Source organism: Apium graveolens, chromosome 5 (genome assembly GCF_009905375.1).
Source record: "Apium graveolens cultivar Ventura chromosome 5, ASM990537v1, whole genome shotgun sequence".
In the NCBI taxonomy this organism is placed as follows: domain Eukaryota; kingdom Viridiplantae; phylum Streptophyta; class Magnoliopsida; order Apiales; family Apiaceae; genus Apium; species Apium graveolens.
This window is the reverse complement of record NC_133651.1, coordinates 223,426,270-223,440,420: the sequence shown is the minus strand read 5'-3', so window position 1 is coordinate 223,440,420 and position 14,151 is coordinate 223,426,270.

Genomic DNA, 14,151 nt, shown 5'->3' with positions numbered 1-14,151 from the left:
CATTTTATGGAAAAAATTATATGCAATTTTGTTCATCTATTATTTTTCTTTTAATATGTAAAATAAATTTTTTTTATTCAAGTTTGTTTGAATGTGATGTTAATCTTTATTTTTCAGGACCTCTCAATGCCATTTTTATATAGGTGGTCAACTACCCAAAATTGTGGCTTTGATGTTGATTCTTATTTTTTATGTTTTGGTAGAATTGAAAGCACTGGTCAATGTATTGAGGCTTTGGATGTTATGTTGGATTTTTACTTGATTAAAGTATTACCTATGGTCCTTGATCCTGTTGTAATCTGATGTCAAAAGTAAATTTCTAAAACAGTATACCACTCTTATACCATTAAGATTAAATATATATCTACTAAGAGTATTATTTCGTCTTATTATGCAATTATATTTTAAGATATGATATGGCTTTAATATCGTAATCTCATATTGTTATGCAGATATTTGTCTTTCAATTTAATGGTAGGTACACCGTAATTTTAACATTTTTTAATATAAATTAACTCAGTACTTATAATAAATAGTAGTAATATATTAAATTAAACTAAATTCAAGCTCTTTATTTTCTTATTGGGTTTTTTATGATAAAATTTTCTTATTCACAAAATACTTATTTTAAAACTATTTATCAATATACTAAAATGCACCCAACGACAAATTCAATTATTTTTGAAATTTGTATAAAATAATTCTTTATCTTTGAAAATTGTATAAACTAAATTCTTTATTTAAAAAGAATCAGAATAGGTATTTGGGATTGATTTGGGTTGCTCTTTATAAAAAGTTAAAAAAAATGGTTGAAGCTATGATAATTTTAAATTATATTAGGTATTAAATTGTAAATGTCTATTAATTTATTTTAATTCTATTAAATATTTCGGTTTGTGATTATATTCTACTTTATGGAGAAAAAAAATGAATTTTAAATTTTTTTATGAAAATAATGGAATAGGTTGCATATAAGGTCCACCAAGTGGTGGATTGGTTTGAATTACAACATTATTAACAAAATGAGAAGAAAAAAATGCATTCTTTTGGTTATAAACTATTTTAAAGATAAGATATTTTTGATATATATTGACGTGTAAATGTCTATTAATATATATTTAAATTTAATAAATACTTCCGTTTGTAGGCTTGTAAATGTCTAAGAATGCATCTTTGTTCCGAGCCAATTTTTAAAAGTATAGATCACGTTGGCAAGTAAAGGATGGTGAGGTTTTTTACTATAGCGTGTAAAAGTAGTGCTGCTAGACTTGTTTAATGTAGTAAACCGATCTTTGTAGTTCCAATTTAAAAAAAGGATGATGATGAATCAAGAGGCCTAAACAGCAAATTCATGTAGCCGTCTATCAATCAACCAAGAGACATCAAATAGCTGGTAATGCAGTGCAAACTAAAGTATCTACATTTTTTTGTCAACTTTCATAAAATATTTTCCCATCCTTGATGGCTTGAATGCAGGGTGAACCAACCGAGTAATGAATATATAAGTGTAATTTTTTTATTATTTTATCATATTAACCACAAGTTACAGTGATAGTATACAAATCCGTGAACAACGCCGACCTTTGATTACTACTACATCTTTAGATAGTGCTGAACTCAAGAAAATCATATAATAATTACAAAGGATAATAATAAAACATGAAAACTAAGTTCAGAAATTGTGTCGCAACAATCTTCGACTTTGTCCACTATTGCTTTGAAGGAGGTCTATCACATCCGAACATGGAATCAAGTAATGGGGGCACAAACTTAGTCAACTACCAAAAATCACATAGAAAATATGATAATAAATGATTAACGATTACTTTTTTGAGTCTAAAGAAGAGTAAGCTACCAGAAATTGTAAAAAATGACTAATTATAGGATTAAAAAACGACTAAAATCCACTTAAATTTTATTAAGTGAATGGTAGTAAATCATTATAGTACTGGTACCTCCATTTTGGTATCACATGTTTGAGTACAAAAATTGGTTCTCACATAAGATAAGTTTGGAATTTCGAGATTCATCATTTTAAGATGATGATAATTACTAAAGTGCTTAAACATATGGTATGATCTTCATAATTGAAGAATTCTCTTTGTCAGAAGAATTAAACTACCTTTATTTTTCACCTATACCTACGTTTTATTTTCAAGGAACACTACATAAATTGCTTTTCAAATAAGTTTAAAAGTAAAGTGATTAGTAAGCACAGACTTAAATAAAAAAATTTATCACGATCAAACTGAAATATTCAGCATTCATTAAGTTTAAGATTTGGTGATTTCTGACCTGCATGAAAAATACCAAAGTTGAACATGCGTGAAAAAATAAACATAAGCAAAAAAAATTCAAATGAAATAACCTGCTAGTATGTGCACTGCAAGAGAAGAAAGGATGTGTTAGGTGTGGTGGTAACAGATGGAAGATTTGAAATGAAATAAATTTGTCAAGTTTTAGATGATCAAAACTCCTGACCTACTAGAAAATAATAAACAATTAGTAAAGCACATATTAAACCAACAAAATAACAGTGGAGAAATGCTCGAGCTGATACAATACCTGTATTTTAGTAGAAAATGGAAGCAGGAACACCTGAAATAGAAGAAGAAATTAGTATAAGAAAATATAAAACACACGACAATGGATAGTTGCAATATTTAAACTTGAGATCGGAAAGAGAAATGAAGTGTCTAAATCAAAGAGGTGTGAAGAGAAGAAAAACAGATATGAAATGAGAGTTTTAAAAATAAATTGTACATATAACATGTAAATATGTAATGGAGTTCAAATTTTGAATTTTAAATTAGTGAACGATTTTCGATGTTTGCAGTGGGAGTAGTGTTTTGATTTGATTATAAAATAGGTATTAAATCACTATTTTTGCACGTGTATAGAGTTGCGGTTAATAAAAGATGGAATATTAGAATTTGAAATTTAAAAAATTGTGACAATAAAAGAGGAGTTCACACGGTTCGCACAGCTTTTTGTACTTGGAAGGACAATAAGGTATCCTTTATTCATTTATTTATTGACCGGGTGAAGTGTGGGAAACTGATTTTTTGCTTTCTAAATGATGAACAGGTACCAAAATATTTGTGAAGGGTAAATGGGTAATACTAAAGCGTGTGTTTTCTATTTTGTAGTGTTTTAACTGTTTAAATGGATGGTATAGTATGTAAATATGTGTGAAGGTTCATGGTATGGGCTATAAAAAAGGCTTGAAATGGAATCATAATTTATTATGTAGATAGATTTTGTGCATCAAATGTGTATATCGTAACCCTCACTCCAACAAACATCGGAATGTTAGGTATATATCTGGTGAAGTTAATTGTGAGAAATAAATGTGATGAATACGTATTATTTAATACTAGCTTACAGTCTATGCGATGCACAGGTCTTGGTTAATATTTATATATTTTTAATTCTATTTTATAATTTTATTAAAAATTCTATATAAATAATTAAATACTAAATAATGATTATATAATTACAATTTCAAGTTAGGTTCAAATAGTATAAATAGTATATGAATGATGCGATCTTATTCATAAATAATAATCTAAATGTTTGTTGTTGGTGAGTGAGATTTGAAACTGAAAAGTTATATGCATCTTTATAAATAATAATATAAATATTTGTTGTTAACGGGATTCAAACCTGAGAACTTATATGTATCTTTATAATATTAATATGAATATTTGTTGTTGACGGGATTCGAACCTGAGAACTTGTGAAGTGTATTTTTTTAGTATTTGGATCTAACGACTCTGATTATTTGATGAAGAAGAGCTGACAGTCGTGATGGAAATGGATAACCAAAATGAGGGGTTAACCAAACTACAAATTATACTCCATTCCGGTTATTATAGTATGGCAAAGTATAGATTATGAGAAACAAATTAGATAAATACGTGTGGGTTTAAAATTCTTAAAATTAATTTTAGATAATTATCTACAATTAAGCGAATTTTCGATAAAAATTTAAGGTTACTTTTGTAAATTTCGGGTATTTATTCTATTATTACAAAAATATCATCCAACTTTTATATGCAAAATTCTAATAATTTTAATAATTTTCCCAAGGTTAACTTTAGGAACCTTTTTCTCGATACACATTATGTCATGCAATAGAAAGGATGGTTTTTTTTCTCTAAATTTTTTAATCAATTTGCCTTTTTCATTTAAACTAACTCTATAACTCGTGCAATACACGTGCATACTCTAAATTATGCTAATTAAAACTATTTTTGTGACGCCCTCAAATCCGGTGTACTGATTTAAGGATCACAACAAAAATATTAAACAACATAATTAATATAATAACGAATCCTGAGACTCATAACAAGATCTTTACATGATAAGGTATGAAACAAGACTACAACTACCAACCAGAAGTTTAAATTACATAACCAACTTTATTATTATTACAGATCACAATTCCGAGATGGAATTTCCAGATAACCCATAAGTATCGGGACCAAATTTTTTTCCTAACCAAAACCAAAGTGATCCTCCCACTTGCCATTTACCTAAGATGGGACAGCAAACCTAACAGTCTGCAAAGGTCTACTAAAAACACTCTTACACCTTGTGCACCTAAATTATGTAATCATGTACTTAAATTATGATTATTAAGTAAATGTGGTTAGTGTATTAGGATGAGAATGGTATATTATCTACCTTTTAATATAATATAGATGACCTAAAATTTGGGAATGTTCTCTTATTGGTATAAACTAGATCTATAGCATGTGCAATGCACGAACATACTCTATATTGCGTGAATTAAATTTTATTTTCAACTATAATGGTTAACGTTATATTTATGTTGATGTCTGATGAACAAATAATGTATTTATTTGTGTATATGAGCATGAGTATTTATGTTGTTGCTGCAATGTTATTGCGAGTATTTGTTTTAAGTGCAATTATTGACAACATATGTATATCGTTGCCCGGTAGATTTATTACGTATTTGTTTGTGTATGTAAGTTATTTTTGGGGTTTAGTGATTTGTGGGTTGAACGTATTCTTGGAAATTTGACATTAAGCTGAAACAATAGAGGTCGGAAGTGGTATGTCTTGTTGTCCACTGCTAATGGTGATTCATGAGGGTTATTATAAAATATTTGTGGTATTTTTTGTTGACCACTGCTAAGGGTGATCCATGAGGGTTGTTGTAAAGTGTTTGTGATTGTTTGAGATACTGCAGAATATAGTAGTCTGTGTGCTTAAAATTTTATTTTTGATTGTTATTTGAATATTTATTCTTGACCTTAGTAACTTTTCACATCTCTCATTCAATATTAAAAAATACATAGTTCTGAACATGTTATGCTCCTTTTAATTTCATTTGATACAAAAACTTTACTAGGATTATCTCCTTTAATCGCTACCATTCTTTCAAGTTGTGACGTGTAAGGTCTCAGCTAAACACCAATATAAACCGACATGATCATATATCTAATGAAGGCTATAAGAAAAAATTATATGTGTGTCTGTTTTCATTTTCTACCATATATTTCAAAGAAAACAACACTTGAGAAATAGAATGGTATATAACTCACTTAGGACGATAGAGAAAATACTAACAAGATATCTCCGAGGTTCATTACCTATATATAACACAATCTTTAGCTAGTGTGATGCATGAACATTCTCTAAATATTTATAAAATATTGATTTGTGCATAATTATTTTATTTGTTTGTATGTTCAAAAGGTGTCCTGTATTTGTTGTGATAAAAATGTGATTGATAAGTCATACAAAACTTATAAGTGCGTATTGTACTTCTATAGATGAAAGTTCATTGATCTTTGTCTTAATTTGAATTTGAATTTATTTGTACATGTTAGGTCCCGAAGTATCTTAGAAGGGGGGGGGGTTGAATACGATACTCACTAAATTAAAAATTTATTCAAATCTTTGCGGATAAATAATTTAGTGTTAGGTTAGTGGTTCTATGTTCTTGAGGTGGATAGTGTTTGGGATAATAAAATGAGGAACACAAAATATTCGAGGAAATATATATTTATATATAAATCCATGAGGGGTTGCTACACTTTGGTAAATAAATTAACCGGATACAATCCAAGAACAACAAAGTTCCTAGCTACTACAGATCAACAAATTAAATCCTATACAAAGATTTAGCTTTTGTTTGTCTAAGGATTTAATTACCAGGTAACGTTTATAATAACCCCTATGAATATACAAGAGTTAAATTTGGAATTATAACGTTACTCCGGTGAGAAGATTAACGGATATAAATTTGAGTGTGTATCTCTTCTGTCTCTCTTTGCTTCAATTCTTCAGCTCTTTTGAGAGAGAAGATGAACAGAACAATACAAACTGAATTGTTAAATCTGATGTTGCTTGCGTGTAGTTTTTATATCAATTGCAATACGTGGCTAAAAATCAACCATATAAATTAATTGATTGTACAATAAAGTTGTGGCAGAGAAGTGACTAGCGACCAAGGACTATTTTCTTTTACTTGCGATTATAAGAGGAGTTCTAGCACTTAAAATAATTATTCATTATTCTTGCTGGCGACTAGAAGGCCTTGGTGCTTGTTTTGTTTTATAACTCCTAGCTTGCGACCTAGTACCCATCCATGTATGTTCAATGGAGACCAGAATGGAAGTACTAGTACTTAGTTTCCCTTGTAAACAAACAAAACAAAATGGCCACCTCCCTTTTTCTTTTTCTTTTTTAATTTAAGTTTAAATTTTAACTAAATTAATTTATAAAATAACCTTAAATATAAATTATATAAATAAAATAATTTATATTTATAAAATAAGCTTATTTAAAATTTATGAAATATATTATTCTAAGTTTATTAAATAAATTATATTAAAGTCCATTAAATAAATTTGTTTAAGCTAAGTTAAACTTGGCCAATTCCTCGAGCTGTTTAGCTGTATACTCTACACACCTCTTCTCGTACTTTAACAGATAAACGTTCAATCCAAGTACGCTCTTCAACTTAACAATTCTTCTACAAATAATACTCAGATTCCTGTCACGAGCTGTTAACGCCTTGTGCAACTAGTCTGGTTCACAGATGGCTAACTCTGATTCAGGTCTTCGTATTATGGCCTTGATTTCATTGTTAAGCTTGAAACAACTTCATTGCTTCGAACACTGATTGTCAATAAACAAATGTACTTTCACTGGAATCTTTTCTGGAACTTAGACAACGTCTTCATTGTTACTACAATCTTGAATACTTCATTCACTGTTCTTCACCGACGCTTGAACATATAAATGAACTCCTTTCAATGAGTATAACTTCAAGACTGCAGCTATCTTCTTTAACCCTTGTCTATACCATATCTTTAATTCTTCAGATTCCTATGCTTCGAACACTGTCTATCTTCTATCAATGCTGATACACTGAAATCTTCTGGTGGCACTTTTACACTGAATCTTCAATATTTCTAAAACCTTGAAAGTCTTTAACCTTTATTCTTCATTAAGGCATGAACATATTAATGAACTTCTTACTGTGACCTGTAAACAGACTTCAAGCCTTTTTCTAATCTTTTGATTCTTTGTATTTGCCTCGTCTTCATTTCTTTCTGATTTCTAGTATAGACGTAGTATTATTTACCTATCTGGTTCTAGTGTTGTTCTCGTGTTGAGTTATCATGTCTACTGTTCATACAATTTCACAATCTCACCAACAATCTCCCACTATTTAATTGTTAAACCTAACAAACAAATTAAATAGAGAGGATAACTCAACTAACAACTTAGGAAAAGTAAAGTACCAAGACTTGTAAATAATGTTACTGGTTTTCTGGATCAAATTCTGCATTTCCAGATTTCTTGAGTAACTGAGATGAAAGATGCTTGTTCCTCTAGCACTGAACTGATCTTCAAGTAGTCTCATATTTATTTCACTTGTTCTTCAAATCTCTGCCAGATAACATTTCTCAGTCTTGAAGTAATCATCAACAGCTTCTTTTGTACAATCACATTTCCTGTTGAGAAGCACATATCTCTCTTGATTCTCCCCCTATGAGAGTCAACTGTTTAAAGGAGATTACCTTCGTTTACCACATCTCCCGTACAATAGGATCCGTAGATAAAAACCAATGGTACTCCCCTTTTAGAAACAGCTTATCCCCTTATGAAGAATAGTTATGAACCAATCCACTTCTTCTGATAGCTAGGAAATCACCTTCGTGTTTACCACCTCTCCCGTATAATAGGATTCGTAGTTTCAAACAATAATGGTTTTGTGGTTATATATTTTACCTTGCTCCACCTGCCTGCTACTTCTCCTTCTTAGTTGAGGAATCCTCCAAACTGTTATTTAAACTGTCAATTATCCCTTTAGAGAAGGAATGAATGCTATCGTCTGAAGGAGTTCTCATATTTCACTTGGTTGGAAAAAAAATAACAAGTCATAGTCTGATCAACCATGTCCCTTGAAATGCTACAAGAATGACTTCACCGTTGATCATCCTGTTAACCAATCTTCCCAACTCCGTATACCTCCCAACTATAAGATCACAATTGTTAGGCCCCAACTATTTGATTCCAATCTGTAAATGTTAGGTCCCTAAGAGTTAGGTTCCAATCATAAACAGATTCGAGGCCCGAAGTATCAAGTTGGATCCCTAGGAATCATCTGTCTAAAGATTGAACATTATGAACCATGTTTAGGGATATGGAATGGGATATGGTGTTTCTCTTTCTTCCTCACTCTGAGTGTGTGATTCTGTTTTGTGTACCTCACAAGTGTTTCACTCTTCTCTCCACTCGTGTTTACACTCATTCTCACAAGTGTATCACTCCTCTCATAGCTCCAAAATCCAGCTGTATATGCAAGGAAAATCACCTTAGCCATCCTTAAGGAGGTCACAGGTGGTGCAATGGAAGTTCGCAAATCCCCATCCTCGTTATACTCGTCAGATGAATCTGAGTCATAATCTACAAGTTGCTAGTTTCCTTTTGAGATTTCCTTGTTTGAACTTTGGGAAGGTAAACAATGATCCAAAGAATTAAGCATAAAGATCAAAGTTTCCTTCTAATGTCTATGAGGACATTTCCTTGTGACTCATCAGATAAATCTGAATTATTGTCCACAAGTTGTCGATCTGCACCTAGGTCAAACCCACTATCCACAGATGCATCCAGGGGATTTAAGCCTAGGGAGGTAGACACTGAGCACTGATATATGGCTATTGGATCAGTATCATCTCCTAACACATTTAAAGGTAATTGGTCCATTAAAGAACCTTGAACAATCAAATCTGACTTTAAAATGGTTGAAACTCTTATTTCTGTCAACTCTTCCTTTGTGTGTGTACCTCTCCTTGTACATCAAGAATTGTTTATGTTTGAGGTGGTGACATTACATCGGATACCCTGGCCAATAGGAGAATTTCAATAGACGCACCCTGTTGAGAGGATAAATCTAGTAACTATTTTTATGCCTTTTCATCCATTATATCTTTTTGAGAAGATGTATAGGGGCTAGTAGTTATCTCAGTTTGATACTACTCAACTTTGTAGGAGACAGGGCTTCTGGGTTGACTTCAGAACCTTCCATATATGGTGCACTAAGGCAATTTCTCCCTCACGCGCATTCATACTTCATTTTACTGGTAAGAGAGTGTTGGTTGGTTCTGTTTCCGTGTTTGTCTTTACAGTCTGGGATAGAAATTGTGGGTTTTCAACCTCATGACTACCAAATGAAAGAAGGCCATTGGAGGCTGAACCTGCACTATCAAACATATAGCACAAAATAGATAGAATGCACATTAATATATAATGAATAAAAATCATGCATTGAATCTTTTAAGAAAAATGATGTACAATAGTGATCTCACAAAGATTTTCATGAAATAAGTAATCACAACTATAGAAAGAAGTTTGATTTTTCTCTTAAAACTGTTCGAGTGCACGAGTTTGTTTTTATGCATAAATAGATAAATAATCATGTCTTTTAATATGAAAAGGCACAGACTCATGACCTAGCAGTATCAAGAAGAGAAAGAAAGATTTTTTCTTTTAATATGAATGAGTTTTTATAAAAGCATTGTTCACTTAGGATAAAGTCTAAGCAATTCTCATTCATGTTAAAAGCTCCATAATCTATCATTATAAAATTATTATCAACAACATTTTTTATTGAAAAATAATCTTAATAAGAATGACTATGCTACTAATTTCAAATTATAGTGAATATGTCAGATATAGCAACTCATATAAATTCACTAGAACTTAAAATCTCACAATTATCTGCAAAAAAATATTAACAATATATCATTGACTGATACTTGTCAACTACTTTAGATACCAATAATTATGTTGCAACCGACTTTAATATAATTTAAATTATGAAACTAATTTGACATGGGATTGTCTAACATCATAATTTAAATATATTAAATTAAAATATCAATGAATTAAATACCAATTATCTATCAAATAGACATTAGCATTCAATTTCATATATTATACAATTGTTAACTCCTAACAACTATAATATCTCAAACAATACTGGTTAGATAAATAAAGCAAAATTAACCAACATTGTCTTTTTTGCAATCTTAGAAAAATATTCTAAGTTCCATATACTTTGATTCATTGAACACCTAACAACTATAATATCTCAAACAATATTGGTTCGATAAATAAAGCAACATTAACCAACATTGTCTTTTTTGCAATCTTAGAAAAATATTTTAAGTTCCATATACTTTGATTCATTGAGTATTGCATCTATATCAAAGCATTCAGGAATTTGCATGTAAGTATAAAAATTATTCTAATTGGACAACATATGGTTACTTTTAATAAAGTATTATCCACATTGGACATAGTTGTACTTAAGAAATATTTTCACACCTTTTATATTCGTATAAGTGATTGAGGATAAGCATTGATTACTTAGAGGAGTTCTAAGTAATGCCACAAATACTTAATACTTTACAATTAGTTTATAGTTAAACTCTTAACTAAATATCATTAACTAATATAAGTCAAGAATTAACACACAGCTAATCATGCTACAATCATGATTCTGATTTCAGTGAATTCTGGAGATATAAGTTGATAAATTCACGAAACCAAAGTCTCACAATTAACCTATAACAGTTTAGTTACAATCAAAATACTAGATATCAATCGTGAACAAATTTTGTTATGATCAATCATGCTGCTTATTTATTTTAAGTTAGTTTGAATTATGGAGCAAATAAAATCATTGATTTGCTTCAATTTCCATTATCCAAACTTCCTAAAATAAATAATAAATAACTAAATACTAAATATCTATGAGTTAGATACTAGCACTTAAATATTTATAATTATCCTTGAATAATTACCAATAGAATATAAAAGTTATACACATGGCAATCACTTTCTGGATAATTAGTAATTTTAGAAATACTTTCTAAGCATATAAAATATTGAGAGTTTTATACAAATAACTTAAAAAATACTTCAACTTTCAATATTATTGATTTTAGAAATAAGCATTGATTACTTAGAATAAAAATTCTAAATAACATCACTAATACTAAAAGTATCACAATTATTCGTTCATGATACAAATAACTATGTTGCATATTATTTTAATATAATTTAAATTATGAGACTAATATCGAATGGAATTGTCTACCATCATAATTTAAATCAATTAAAATAATATTCAAACTTAATGCTATAATACTTAATTACCACAAATGTATATGACATTATAATCATAATAATCAAGATAGTAGCACTAAGTCCGAGGTACTGGATCACTGATAAATTCACAAGTTCTTTAAATATTGAAGATTTAATACTTGTGAACTTATATAAAGAATTCCTAACAGATGGGATTTCCAACTAATATATAATGAATGATATCCCACACTTATAAACTAGTCTTGAAAAATTAACTTTATCAAATGATTTAGTTCATGTTTTTGCAAGTAACTTTTTGACTGAAAGACATGCTCTCGAAGAAATGAAACCTGGTGTCAAGGCCTTGTCATAGAGTGTTCCACAGAGTTGTTGGATTTGAAGTTGGTTCTCATCATAACAAGAAATCAATCTTCTTCCATGAAGTTGACAGCTTCCCGAGATGCTTCTCATGTCACTTAAGTTAACAGTTTCAGAGATGCTTCTCATGTCTTTCTTACAACCTGTGTAATCTATATCTATACAGCCAAACATGTTAAGTATAATATCTTTAGGGTACTATACTATGACGCCCTCCAAACCCGGGTCAGAAGTTTCAGGTTCACAACACACACACACACCCCCAATATATAAACCTGTTTATGAAAGTAATATATGCAATGACCCTACTTATCATAACCACGGATCACAACAGTTTAAAGTATGAAAACAAGCCACCACTTTAACTTTTATTATATCATACCAAATCTCAACTAATTCAACTTACAACTGAAAGTGAAAATATTCTTACAAGCTTAATAACTCAAAACTAAACGTAAAGTTCCTGCTATCTCGATCCAACATAACCTGGAATCCTAGCTCGTACACTGGTCTGGGAATCCTCGTTACCAACCATTTCTTTTTTAACTATGGAATAACATAAACAGATTTGCAATAGTGAGCTAACTAGCTCAGCAAGTCATAATAGCAATAACTGAGGTTAAACAATGATCAATTGAAATGATTTAGAAGAATCAAGTTTCTGGATAAGCAATGATTAGAATTGGATATTCACTTTTCATTTTAAAAACCAAGGTTAGGCTGCTGGTCAGTCACGCACTAACCCCGAGCAAAGCACACAGCTCTGATCTCTATACTGGATTCAAGGCACGCATTGGCCTACTATGACCACGAATCTGGTCCACATTTATAAAACCATCCAATTCTAAAATGATTCAATATGATAACCATTGTAATTCAATAAAACATAATCATAATTAACATTGATAAAGCATTTATCTTGGAGCATAAGACATTTCATAAGTATCACCAGGGTATATCAAGGTATATATATGAAGAACGTCTTCAAGTCTGTTGAAATATCAGGTATCTGATGAATATTGTTTCAATGATAAAACAGGGTATAGATCTTTGATGTCATAGGGTATTATAGGGTATATAAGTTTCTGTATGCTCAAGTCATTCTGTTTTAGTATTTAGTTTATGGTGTGTATGTATTTGTGGAGTAGTATTGTATTTGTATGGTTTAATATCTGGGAAATCAACCGTCGGTGGTTTACAAGAAATAAAGCTTATATCTCAAGTTCAATGATATGATCAGGGTTCAAGGTCGAATAGTTTAAAGCGCTTGCAATATAAAACATGACTTATTTTGAATACTAGCAACATGTTATGAGAAAGTTCAGAAATATTTGCAATATATCTCGAAGAAGGTTCAGAAGTACTTGCCTTATCACAGATAATTTCCAACTTCACTTGCATTCGTTTAACGTTCTACTCAATAATCACTTATCTTCTTTTTCTATGCATTGCTTCTATTCACCGATCATTTGCTTTCTTTTTCTACGCTTCAGTTCTATTTACTGATCACTGTCTTTCTTTTTTTATGCCACGTTTACTCTGCTGGGCATCACAAGTATCTATCAATATTCAATCTCATATTATTCTAATCGTCACATAGACGTCATAAGCTTCTATTTATCCTTCGTTTTACCCAAATCCGATTTATGGATCGAAATTTATGACCAAAACAGTCAAACAATAACCACCTAGGCATATAACACATCAATCAGATAGCTCGTAGCACATAGCATGTAAGATATTCGATCAAAATAATTTTTCAAAGAAGATTCAGGGTTAAAATGATTTTCCAGGTATTTATTACAAATTTTTGAACATTTTTTGGAATTAAAACGGGTCGTCGAATCATTTTATATTTAAATTATAAGGTTCGAATACCCGAATCTGACTTTAAAATCATTTAATAATAATTATTGAGCCTTGAAAATAATTTAAAATAATATTTTAAAGCTCGAAACTATTTTTTAGAATTTTTAAATTGAAACAAATAATTAAATCTAACTAATATTCAATTAAAATTAATTAATAACTAATTAAATTTATTAATCAATTAATATTTAAATTAATTGACTAATTAAATAATTAATTATCAACTAAAATTAATTAATTAAATAATTTAGATTTATTTGG